General features: G+C 39.3%; 1 pseudogene; it reads right to left on the reverse strand.

The window, feature by feature from the left end:
* Positions 1 to 4359: 4359 nt before the first annotated feature.
* Positions 4360 to 5448, reverse strand: LOC143878794 (subtilisin-like protease SBT4.8 pseudogene; annotated as a pseudogene).
* Positions 5449 to 13044: the final 7596 nt, after the last annotated feature.

Below are 13044 nucleotides of genomic sequence, written 5' to 3' on the forward strand. Positions count from 1 at the left end.
AGACGTATGTCACACACACACACACACACACACACATATATATATATATATATATATATATATATATATATATATATATAGACACACACACACACGACAGTTTGTTAATCGAAAAATTCAGGCATAATTAATTTGTGGTGGTCCTGACTGACCCCTACAGAGTATTACAAAGTATCATTCCTCAAAAATAAAAATAAAAATCACAAAGTGACAAATGAATGCTTTGGATCACCCAAACAATGTGGTCCATACTGTATTTTAAGCTAATGTGTAGATAACTTATCTACAATAGTGTGTAGAAACTCTCTCTCTCTCTCTCTCTCTCTCTCTCTATATATATATATATATATATATATATATATATATATAGAGAGGAAAGTGTTTCTAGTCCGGCCGACTAGAGATCATTCTCTAGTCCGCCACCCAAAAACACATGGGTCCCACATATTTGGGTGATCTAAAGCATTCATTTGATAGGCCTCATCATAGATAGGATGTCCACAAAAATTCAGCTTCATAGGATCTTCTTAACCCTTCGATTTGTGGAGTTAAAAAATGGACAGATTTGGGTGATGCAAAGCCATCCATTTTAAGCTCCACAAATCATAGGGGTTGGGATGATCCTATGAAGCTAATTTCTTGTGGACACCGTCTCTATGTCAGGGCCCATCAAATGAATGCTTTGCATCACCCAAATATGTGGGACCCATGTGTTTTTGGGTGGCAGACTAGAGAATGATCTCTAGTCGGCCGGACTAGAAACACTTCTCTCATATATATATATATATATATATATATATATATATATATATATATATATATATATATAGAGAGAGAGAGAGAGAGAGAGAGAGAGAGAGAGAGAGAGAGAGAGAGAGAATAGTGTTTCTGAGCTCTAGCTCAGATAGCTTATCTGAGCTAGAGCGTCAAAAATTCATGTGTGCCCATTTTTTGGGGTGATCCAAAGCATTCATTTAAAAGGCCCTATCATAGATATGGTGTGTACCAAAAATCAGGACCATATAATCATCCTACCCCTTCCATCTATCGAGGGAAAAATGGACAGATATTGTTTCTCCTCAAATCTGCCAAAATTTCCCTCCACAAATGGAAGGGTTAGGATGATCCAATGGAGCTGATTTTTTGTGGACACCCTATCCATGATAAGGGCTTCCAAATGAATGCTTTGGATCCCCCAACAATGTGGGCCCACACCTGTTTTTGAGCTTGAGCTCAGGTAAGCTTATTTGAGCTCTAGCTCAGAAACACTATTCACACATACACACACACACACACACATATATATATAGAAAACGGTTCCTACACATATGTGTAGATAAGTTATCTACACAGTAGCTTAAAATACAGTGGGGGCCACATTATTTGGGTGATCCAAACCATTCATTTTTAAGGCCCTCACATAGATAGGGTGTCCACAAAAAATCAGATCCATAGGATCATCCTAACTATTCGAACCGTGGAGGCAAAAAATAGACTAATTTGTGAAGGTTTAAAGACATCCATTTTAGGGTTGGGATGACCCTATGGATCTGATTTTTTGTAGACACCCTATCTATGTGAGGGCCTTTAAAATGGATGGCTTGGATCACCCAAACAATGTGGGCCCCCACTGTATTTTAAGCTAGTGTGTAGAGAACTCTCTACACATATGTGTAGGAACCGTTTTCTCATATATATATATATATATATATATATATATATATATATATATATATATATATAGAGAGAGAGAGAGAGAGAGAGAGAGAGAGAGAGAGAGAGAGAGAAAAGTGTAGCTACACATATGTGTAGCTAACTTAGCTACACCGACGACTTAAAATACAGTGGGCCCCACATTGTTTGGGTGATGCAAACCATTCATTTGATGGGCCCTCACATAGATAGGGTGTGCCCAAAATATCAGCTCCATAGGATCATCCCAACCCTACGATTTGTGGAGGCAAAAATGGACGTGTAAAAACCTTCACAAATCTGTCCATTTTTGCCTCCACCATAGAAGATACACATACACAGGCAGTTTGTTATTTACTACCAGTGACATATGGACAAAACAAAAAAAAGCAAACAAATTCCTGCATAAGTAATTAGTGGCGGTCCTGACCCCTACAGAGAGTAACTGGTCGTTTGACATGGTTTTAGAGCTAGGGATGCAACTTGAGTCGGGCTCAACCCGAACCCGACGAGTTCAACCCGATTTTGGCTCGGGTTGGGTTGGTATTTCTTTGGGTTGGGTTCGGAAAAGCCAACCCAATTTAATTTCGGGTTGGGTCAGGGTTGAGGCCTTGTCAACCCGACCCAAACCCAACCTTCGTTCTCTAATTTTATCTTAATTTTCTTTGGGTTATTGTATTTTTCTGTTTTGCCCAAGGTGAACCCGAACCAACCTGACCCGATTTTGGGTAGACGGGTTGCGTTAGGGTTGAGAGATTTAGAGGCAGGTTGGGTTAGGGTGTCCTCAACCCGAGGCTAGGGTTGGGTTGGGTTAGGGTTAAGGGAATGCTATCTCGGGCTGGATTAGGGTTGGCCTCAACCCAATCCAACCCGACCTGAGTTGCACCCCTAATCAGAGCCAAAGGTTTTGAGTTCAAATCTCATTGATAGCAAAAATCCACAAGGCACATGCAGTGGCCACTGCCCAAATAATCACTGCCCAAATAATCACAATAATCACTGCCCAAATAAAAAAAAACCACGCCCCGAGTAGTAGTAGTAGTAGTTACTATGCTAAGTGCAATTGAAGATTATCCTTCTTTTATAAATAGAGCTTGTTGTTGGGAATAAAGATCATCACACTTACATTGCCTTGAAATGGGCCTAGAAATTAGGGGTGCAACTTGCGTCGGGCAACCCGAACAGACCCGACGACCAGACCCAACCCGAGTTTTTAAGCTTTAAAAAATAAAAAATCATAAAAAATGTCGGATTTCACTCGGGTCAGGTTGCCAAACCCTGAACCCGAATTCGACCCAAACTCAACCCGGGTTGGGAAAAGTCATACCGGCCTTTTTAAGACGGGGATTGCCGGGGCGGAGCGTGACCAGAGCCATCCCCATCCCCGCCCTGTCTCCGCATCGGGGAGTTTTTTAACCCCTCGTCCCCGTCTCCGCTTAAATCGGGGAATCCCCGCCCCCACACGGGGTGGGACGGGGCGGATCCCCATTTTGGCGGGTTTAATTGCCAACTCTATTTTGAATTTAGTATCTCCTAGCATGTTACCTCTGTGATTTTACATCCTATTAGATTTCCTCATGAATTCGAGAATAGAAATCCTTGTGATTGAGAAATGCTGTTTATGAAAGTTTTGGCATGTGTTGTGACCACTCTTCCTTTGCGTTGATCTCTCTCTGCTTCTGAATATGTGAATTTCGGACATCTGACATGGGGAATATTATCGATCCCGCCAATGAGGGATAAACGCTGGCCTTTATTGATCCCGCCAACGGGGGATAAACATTGCCATTGTCGACAAGTATCAACGTGTCTATCAGAACCAAAGAGTTATGCAGAGTCGCCCTATCAAACTTTGAACTAAGTCTCCATTCTTCTGAACTGATAGAATTGTGAATTGTACATGTGAATCATTAAAATTCTGACATATGTTACCAAGTGAACCATTGATCGATAGGCCTGTGTACTAAAATCTTTGAACTCCGACATCTGTCTTCTTTGGAAAATCCTTCTTAAATATAGAAACTGGTTTCAAAATTGTGAATCATATTGAACTCTGAATATCTGCTTTACTGTCAATTGCTTACTTCCATTTCTTGACCTTCTTAACCAGAGTTTGTTTTATTACTTTATGGGCTTTCGTTCATGTGGTTAACAAAATTTCAGATTCTGAGAATTAAACCTTGTGGAGGCTTGTGGCGCGAGATTTGCAGCTGTTGGCTTAGTAGAGTCAGGACCTTTGATATTAATTTTAGTAGCATGAGTATTTTGGATTACAAGACAGCATTGTGGTGATATTTAATTTTACGTTCAGTTACAGATGGGTGAGAGTAGGACTTGGCATTATTGTGATTAATGTTTATTTGAAATAAAGGTTAGTACGTTGATCCAAATGCCTGACTTATCTTATGGATTTTGATATTGAAATTTGATATTGAAACCCTTGCGGGGTTCGCCTTGTAGTGCACCACACAGTGAAGGTCTCGTACTGGGCCGTGTGTACGGTTCGGGGTGCGACAATCAATCTACAAATATCGTAGCCAATAAAAGTTAAATTTTTTCATTATTTTGGTAGGTAATTAATCCTATTGAAAGAAAGATGAAGAAAATGAAAATACAACCACCCCAATAAACCAAACTCTTGATCAAGCTTTCATATATGACTTACTACTACTGATTCAGAGTTTTTGGATATATAATATATGTGGAGACAATTATAGGGCTTCTCACACTGTGAAAACCATCAGACCACACTAATGAAAGAGAGTATAGGCTAGTTGGCTTTAAACCGTCCCCGGTGACCGTTACGACGAAATGCTGCTTCTCGTTCAATGAATTGAAAGATGGAACACTAGGAGTCACAGTGATATTTAGTTGAGATGGCGCATGAACTGTTGCTTTGTATGTTGAATTCGCCAAACCAACATTAGTAACTATCCTCGAGAAATTGGCTTTGACAGAACTTCCAGACTCAACGTTAACAGCCATGGAAGGATAATTCAGATCCCTCACAGATAGAGTAGTACCAGTGGGACAACTGCTCATATCCTCAGAAATGAGCCTAACCTTCTGTGTAGGATAACCTTGGGCACATAGCATTTTAATGTAGTCATCTTCAACAGCCTCATAAACCAATCCGGGATCAAGAGCCTTTACTGGATCGATATTGCCAGCACCCTAGCCGAATTCAGCGGCTGCATCATTGCTAGAGTTCATTGGAGTAGCTGGAAAATGAAAAATAAAAGTGGGTTAACATACTTGTTTATATTCAATGAAAACATGATTTATTGTTAAAAAAACTATGGAAGTTCTAGAAGCTAATATAGTAAGATTATAAGGTTCTCTTTTCCTAGGAGTTTCCAAAAAAGAAATCTATTGGTTGTTCATAATCCGCACAGCTGCAATACCTTTGTAAGAATAACTTATGAGATGTTGAATAATAAGCCTAATTTTGGAATTATGGAGATGTGTGAATGGTTATTTTATAAAAAAGTTTTAAGAGAAAATTTTGAAATGGCACTCAGCCTTAAGTCACAGCAATGGGCCAGCCAGTGGTTTCCCATCAATTTAACAGACGTAACTAAGAAGCTTTTCACTTCCATATGATACAATTTTCACTTGTAGAAGCTGTAGTTAAAGCAAAAATTAACAGAATTGAGTACCAGTAGTCATTAGAGCAGACTTGATGGCTGAAGGTGACCAATCTGGGTGAAAAGTCTTTACATAAGCAGCTGCACCAGTAGCATGGGGGCATGCCATAGAAGTTCCTGATATTATGTTGAACTTCACAGATCACGTATCTTGTTCGAGTTGTGACACTTTTCCTAGTGGCGAGAATGCAGCTAAGATATCTACTCCTGGCGCACTTATATCTGGCTGCAATACATATTGAACAAGCACAACTCATGTGATTTCAAATCAACTAAAGAAGGTCATGATCAAACAGTTGTTAAGTCTCTTTAGAGTAGACGATCAATGTTAGTGATTACAATGGAGTCATTGTCTGAAAGAATCAAACCAAAAGATTGAATAAAAGAGTGATTTGTAGTACATGGATGGAAAGGAACACTCGGAATTTCGAGGAAACGTCTTCATCTTCACTTACGATAGCATGAAAGGTCAAATTCAGCCAGGCAAATTGGGCAGATCAAAATAGTGCCTTTTGGGGTTACTCTACGGATTGCATTTAAAGAATTGGAAGGCGATCATGGTGGGTTCTATAAGAAAGGAAATGAGGTTAACTATCGAGACCCCCTCCACCTAATGATGTAGGATAGGAAACAGAAATAGAAGAAATGGAATAAAAGAGAAGAAGAAGAGAATAGATGAGAAAAGAAGAGAAGAATAGAAGAAGAACAGGGGAAGCAGAGAGAAGAAGAATAAGCAGAGAAGACGAGACGAAATTAGTGAGAAGTAAAGAAGAATAGGAGAAGAGGAGAAGAGAGGGAAGAATAGGAGAAGAGATGGAGAAGAAAAGTGGGAAGAATAGAAATTTGAGGGAGAAGCTTTCAATCAATTCAATTATTCATCAAAGTTTTTTAAAAATTCCTAATACAATGAGGCCTATTTATAGGGCAAATAAATTCCATGGAAAATAAAGTCTTAACAACTAAAAACATGGAAATAAATATCCTAGAATCTAAATAACATGAAATAAATTCCTAAACTAAATAACATGAAAATATAAATCCTAATGGGCAAATATGCCACTTATTGGCCTATTATTTGCATCATTCTCCCCGCTTGAAAAGAACTCAACCTCGAGTTCTAGTCCTCCTGGATCAAATATGTATACGACCCAATCAAGCAGGAGTCGTAATCCTTCGAACTCTGGAATGCTGTGCAACGCTCATGATGACTGTGAATGTGGTATGGAAGAAATCATCCATGTGGAATCATAAAGACGCGAACCTCTCTTGACAATCAAATAAGCTGGGATGATGGCAACGTACTCCTCCTGCATCGGCATGATAGCAGTAGGTAGTATCAAGCTATGACCAGCCTCAATAACGATATCTCCTGTTGGTATCAAATCTGGCTCAATGGAATCAACAACAAAACCATCTGCTAAAGCTGTATCGGGCTCAGTGCTATCGTCGAGTGTGCTAAAATCCTTTGTCTGAATATCCACGACAGACTCAATACTGTCACCAGGCTCCTCTGTGTCAACACAAATCTCAAAAATCTACTCAATCGGCTCAAAGATGGTGCAATCTTCAACAATATACTCTAGAACATCCATCTCAAGTAATGGCTCGTCAAGCAAGGCACTCGCCCCTGAATCATGACGGTGCTCGATTAACTCTGGTAATGGAACAACCTCACATGGCTCTACCACAATATCTGCCTCGATTGTAGAAGTGGCAAGCCATCGCTCTAGATGCTCGTTAAGCGGTCCTGGGAAATCTCTGAATCATCATATTCGGTGACGTCAGCCTTAGCAATCACTGGACTCTCTAGCTCTATATCGGACATCTCTGACTCAGTATCTGCCATCATGGACTCAGTGTCTGACATAATCATGGGCTCAACCTCTATAATGATCTCATCCACAATATCATCTGTCGGACCAATAGCATCATCTGTGTCTCGCTTGTCATTAGTGTTAGCAAATTCCTTTGCTGCTTCAATTTCGGCCTCTCGTGCACGACGGGCTGCGATGTTTCGTTCAAGGCGAACAAAGGCTTCATTTTTGCGGCGGGCTGCGAATTCACGTTCGCGTACCAATTTCCTCTCATCCAAGGCACGCACTATCTTTTTCAAGATCGCCTGAAATTCAGCTTCTTGGGCAAGTCGTCGATCTTTGTTTATACACTGATCGCTCACGTTTCAATCTCCGCTGATAATGATATCCATAAATGTTCATAAATTCATAGCGAAATTCTTCCCATAGACGGAATCATGGCTTGCCTAAGTTACTGCGCTCTAGCACGAAGAATTGCCATTTTGACTTGGCATCTCTACAAACTAAATCCTTGACACAACGAGTGGTTATTTCATGATTATAACCATAGTACTGATGATATGCATCAAGTGCCTCGATCCATTCTAGAAATGTATCCTCGACATCTCTATAGGGATAGTGGTGTTCATCATAATCATATAGATATGGAACAAATGGTGGAGTCATAAGAATCGGTGTTGAAAACTGAAATCAGCCATCTGATTTGTCTGTCATGTCGAATGGAAGACTCTGCTTTTTCGTGGATCTTAGATCGGACTCCCAGATAGCTCAGATCAATGGTCGGACCAAAACGGATGGACGCCCAAAGTTGGTCGTTGTAGTGCTTGCACTCACTATTGACTACTGAAAGTGGGCTGAAAGGGGATCTTAATAGGGTGAGAAGTGGATGCAAAACAGTTGGAAGAAGGGACTGGATTAAGGTGTGGTCGGGTGCCTTTTGTGTGGAGACGGAAGGTTAAAACAAACCAGTTTTGGTGGCAGTTGAGGATAAAAGATTGCTGTTTTGGATGGGGTTTTAGGAAGGAGGTGGTGAGACGGTTACGTTAAGGTTCTGTTGAAAGTGTTTTGGGTTGTCTGCAATGAACAAAGAACCGAAACAAAAAGGGAAAAGTGGGTTTCAGTTTCAAGTACTGAATAACGATGGCGTGAAGGTGGTTGTTGATGGCGCACTTGAATCCGACCACTTCTTGACGATGTAATAGAGTAAGATGCTTGGATCTTTTAGCTCTAATACCAAATTTGATGTAGGATAGGAAAGAGAAATAGAAGAAAGGGAATAAAAGAGAAGAAGAAGAGAATAGATGAGAAAAGAAGAGAAGAATAGAAGAAGAATAGGGGAAGAAGAAGAGAGAAGAAGAATAAGTAGAGAAGAAGAGACGAAATTAAGGAGAAGTAGAAGAAGAAGAGGAGAAGAGAGGGAAGAATAGGAGAAGAGAAGGAGAAGAAGAGTGGGAAGAATAGAAATCTGGGGGTGAAGCTCTCAATCAATTCAATTAATCATCAAAGTCGTAACAACTAAAAACATGGAAATAAATATCCTAGAATCTAAATAACATGAAATAAATTCCTAAACTAAATAACATGAAAATATAAATCCTAATGGGCAAATATGCCACTTATTGGCCTATTATCTGCATCACCTAAAGTTTTCAAGCTCAATGTGGATGGTTACTCCCTTCGCAACCTCGGAAAAGCGGGATTCAGAGGAGCATTTAGAGTTAGTGTTAGAATATGTGGGATCCAATGGTTTGATTGGGTTAAGATCTCACCGTTGGATCATCTTGGAGGTAGATTGCGTAAGTTGTCTAAATGAGGCAACTAGATAAATTAGGCAAGTGGATTAGGAGAGGCAAGAAAGATAGATTAGGAAAGTAGATTTGATTAGGATTATTTCCTTCTATAATTAGCTTAATTTCATTCCATGTAAGTGCTCTATATAAGCACACATTCATCTTCTTGTAAATGTATCCAAAAGTTTAGTGAAATCTCCTAAATTTATCATGGTATCAGAGAAAGCCGATCCGACCACGCATTGAAGACAACCACAAAAGCTCTCCTCTCTGGTGTATGGCTAGCCGTACACCTGGCCTTTTGCTGCAAGTCCTACCATCTACTTCATGTGTTCCTCGTTGCATTCTTTTTTTTCAACGCTTGTCTTCTTTCTTATCCCTTATTGCTGTTTATGCACCCAAGGAACTGTATTGGAATCTGATAGAATTCCCAATCCTTAAGAAGAAAATAAAGGAGAAAACAAGATTAATAACTCGCCTAAATTCGAGAGAAGGCGAAAACTCTCCAAAGTTTCATTTAACGCAACTGTCTTCCTCTACAAGTAATAGAAGATTATTATTTAATAGCAAAATGGCTAAAAACTAGCCTACCGGTTTTCCATTTAGAAAACAAATACTTAACAGTCTTCTCTGTGGCCAATTTCCAACCTTATTGGCAAGTAGCGTAACCCAAGGCGAACACTCGTTCGCAGGACTCACAGGTCCTAAAGCGCGCAATATCACAATATCAATAGCCAGATGACTCCCTACTGGCCGCCCGAGATCAACCTTACGGGCAAATAAACTCGACCGGTCTACGTGATCACGTCCAGTGTACTCACCCACTGGCAGGTTGGGCACTAGATCCCCACCAGAGATCAACCTTATTGGCGAAATCCATTCCATACTAAGACTGTATACAAATATAGAGAGAAGCAATTTAATGTTTGCAATACCGTGCCATAAATTTTGTAGACGTTTCAAACCATGGGTGGCTCCCCCATTCAAATCCATTGAAACCATGTCATAAATAGAATGCTTTTCAATAGTGTTTCATGTTAGTCACAAAGCTCTTTTTTTGTATAAATAAGAAAGCATGTTAAGACTAAAGCATTTCATGGATAATGACAATTCAACCATTTAGTATGACATGCTAAAAGATATCAGTGAGAAACTTTTCCAAAACAAGTTCCATATAATGGACTGTAATAAAAGCTTGCAACAAATCTAAGTATATGAAATATACGTAATACACTGACATAGGGTAGGATCACCTACTTTAAGCGTAATCTCCAGAAATTTCCTTTTGAAAGGTTGAGGCCAAGACCCAAGAGTAGATCCTTCTAAACAGTAGAGAGATGAGAAATAGTGTAAATTCTACAATCCTTTGTCTGCAGACATAACTCCTAGCCCGAGAAATATGGACAAAAGATGGTTATGGATCCTTGAAAACAAATGGGGCAGTGGGTATCTTCAACGCTAGACTCTTGACATGATCTACTTGGCAACAAAGGGCAACAAATAAAACAGTTGTTCTAGGCTTAACACATGAAGTAAGGGAAATGATTTTAAGGGACAATTTGATCTTTCAGGGGAGGTTTAGGTAGCTAAGGCATTTGATGGCTCAAACTCTATGCTGGATTTTGCGGAAGAACATGCAATGAAGACCCATAGGACTTCGATCCGAGAAGCAACAACAAAATGAACCTACAACAGCCCATGCACTCCCCCTTTTTTTTTGTGTTAAAAGAAGCCCAATAGTCAAAGCCAATTCCCACAAGAGAAATAATCTTCACATGATCAACGAACTGCCCTTGATCAAGGAGGCTCACAGTAGAGACTCGACTGAAAAATTAATTAATCATCAAGAATAGGTGATTCCATCAAGATATTCATCTCATATGATTAGGAAGAACTCCCTTCTACATCTAAATTCAAAACTAAAAGAAACAGTACCTCAAGCAATTTTTGGATGAGTTTTATGATCTTCAAAGGAAGTAATCCATTAGCCCTTTAATGAGATGACCACCCCACAACTTCAATCGTTCACGAGCATTTGATGTCTTCAAGAGATCTAGTGTAAACAATGTGAAAATGGATGAATGAATTCTCTCAATGTGTTTCGAAAAGCAAACTCTGCCTTCCTAATCTCTTAATACATATATAGAGGAATAGATTAATGTTACAATTGTTACCGAATGAGAAAGAATCTTGGCACTCCAAATTGGTAGGTTGTAATTGTATTGCCATGGGTAAATGGGTCAATGAAGGAAACTTGCCTATGACCGACCATTCCAACTTTAATTTCTAGATATATCAGCCCAAAAATCCTAAATGGAAGTTACTTCCAACAAGGGATAGAGAGGTGAAAGATTACTAAAAAAAATGGAATCTCATCCCACATGAAAATAGTAACATGCCACTCCAATTAGTCTAGAATCTTCTCCTTTCTAATTTGCCCAAATGCCCAATTGATTCTTACTGGAATTAGTCCAATTTGTGGTTCACATGCCCTTTTTATAAGGAAAACATCCAAAAGAAAGTTGACCGACCCACATATAAATAGTAACTTTGCTTTCCCAAACATAGTCTTACTATGTAAATCATGTTCCACTTCTTATATTGGATACAAATCCAAAGAAAACTAGGCTTCTTATAATAGACCCAGTCTCATTCGATCCCTCCGCAACTATCTGCAATCCAAATTAGAAATCGCCCCTTAATAAAATAAAATACCACCATAGCAATAATTTAGAAATAAGATGTGCTATTTGACTCTAATCTCAACCATCCAAACATTCATATTACTCATCTATTTAACTAATGTTAACACCCATTTCAAGTAGTTCAAGCATTGGGGTTGGGTGTTACATGAGATTTCTAAAACCAGGAAAATGGAAGGATCTTCTACTCTCGATGATGGAAAGAAGGGAGAGAAGTAAACCTGGTTTCTCTTGTCTCTAACCCTCTTTTACACTGTTTTCAAACTAAAAACCTGGTTTCTAAAATCCGCGTATCCAAACGGCCCCTAAGTTTCAGAAAGATTAATTGAACAGAGTCTATTATAAAATATGAAATCATCTAATCCCCACAATACTCAGTATCCCATGACATTGCACAATCAAGAATAATTCCTCGGTATCTGAAAACTAAAGGCTACTGTTTTTTTCATGATAGGGAATTTTGCAGAAAAGCATTTCACGACTGGCGGCTGTTGCATTAGAGATTGCATATATAACCACAGGCTTGTGTTTTTCTTTCTTGTTCATGTAGAAGGATTAATGATTCTAGATAGTAAACAGAAGTTTGACATCTTAACATTCATAAATGGTCATTTGGATAATGTTAATTGTGATCGGTAGAGTTATTGCAAAGTTGAAGTCTGAACAAGGGCAGAGGCACCCGGGGGGTTCCATAATTACTCTTTGCCCCACTTCAATTTTTAATTTTCGTGAAAGGGGAGCAAATGTTATTCTGTCAATTGTTTTACCCTTTAAGTCCAAAAGCAAATCTTGGGTTTTCAAAAATCGCAACTATGCTATTTTTAGGATTTCGTTTACAAATCCTTGCTTTTTTGGTTTCTATCACGATTTTGAAAATAGTGTGCCCTTCTGTGTTCCAATAAGTATATGTGCCTGAGTTTTTATCCAGTCGGCACATGAGGGAGAGTGGAAGGTTTTGGTCTGAGGCGGCCGTTCTTTTGTAAATGAGAGTGGGGTTGCAGCAGCAAGTTTCTAGAGGTAGCTGGGAAGAGAAAGGAGGAGAAACTTAATTTAAGTGAATGCCTTAGTACAGGATCTGTGAGATTTTATCTTGCAATATGAGAGAGAAAGAACGGCAGAGAATGTCATCTTGCTGTATAGTATAGGATCAGTGAGATTTTATCCAGTCACTAGTTACTTGCTCGAGGTGACTCTGGTTAGCTATTAGATTACAAATGCCATGCTGAGTTTTTATATGATGCTCTACTGTCAAGTACCGTAAAAAAGGTAGCGCCCTTGATATTTGATCCAACAGCAGCCCACTTTTTAAGAGGCTGCTGTTTGATTAAATATCAAGGGACCTTGACGCTACTTCACGGTCAGGCACCATATAATTCCTCATGCTATCAAGCTAAAATTT

Source organism: Tasmannia lanceolata, unplaced genomic scaffold (assembly GCF_043159265.1).
Source record: "Tasmannia lanceolata isolate RefF3 unplaced genomic scaffold, GAP_Taslan_0.1 ptg000006l, whole genome shotgun sequence".
Taxonomy (NCBI): Eukaryota; Viridiplantae; Streptophyta; class Magnoliopsida; order Canellales; family Winteraceae; genus Tasmannia; species Tasmannia lanceolata.